Source organism: Octopus bimaculoides, chromosome 6 (assembly GCF_001194135.2).
Source record: "Octopus bimaculoides isolate UCB-OBI-ISO-001 chromosome 6, ASM119413v2, whole genome shotgun sequence".
Classification (NCBI taxonomy): Eukaryota; Metazoa; Mollusca; class Cephalopoda; order Octopoda; family Octopodidae; genus Octopus; species Octopus bimaculoides.
The window spans coordinates 20,802,826-20,803,643 of record NC_068986.1 but is presented as its reverse complement, the minus strand read 5'-3'; positions in this window follow the sequence as shown (position 1 = coordinate 20,803,643).

The window sequence follows — 818 nt, the reverse complement described above, 5'->3', positions numbered from 1 at the left end:
GCTTAGCGGTATTTCGTCCGTCTTTATGTTCTGAGTCCAATTTCCGCCAAGGTCGGATTTGCCTTTCATCCTTTTGGGGTTGATAAATTAAGTATCAGTTGCGTACTGGGTCGATCTAATCGACTGGTCCTCTCCCCCAAATTTCGGGCCTTGTTTCTAGAGTAGAAACGAACTTTCTTTTTATATAACTTTCTTGGTTTGAGCAAGGTGAGATAAAATTGCGCCGAATGTCTAATACATTATATAACGAACTTTTTCCTTTATTTAATTCATAATTAAAAATTATTTAAATGTATCAAATGGTATTATTTTGGTTCTAGGAATAAATCTTTCAAAAAGAATGCTAGTGTCTATTTACTATTGAGATATCTGTGTACACACACACACACACACACACACACACACACACAGATGCATGCATACACATATGCACACACACACATACATGAGGAGCACTCCGTCGGTTACGACGACGAGGGTCCCAGCTGATACGATCAACGGAACAGCTTGCTCGTGAAATTAACGTGCAAGTGGCTGAGCACTCCACAGACATGTGTACCCTTAGCGCAGTTCTCAGGCAGACTCAGCGTGACACATAGCGTGACAAGGCCGGCCCTTTGAAATACAGGTACTACTCATTTTTGCCAGCTGAGTGGACTGGAGCAACGTGAAATAAAGTGTCTTTCTCAAGGACACAACGCATCGCCGGTGATTGAACTCACGACCTTACGATCGTGAGTCGAATGCCCTAACCACTAAGCCACGCTCCTTCACTTCTATTATAAATGAAAGAAACTCCATTTACTTACCGCTTACCA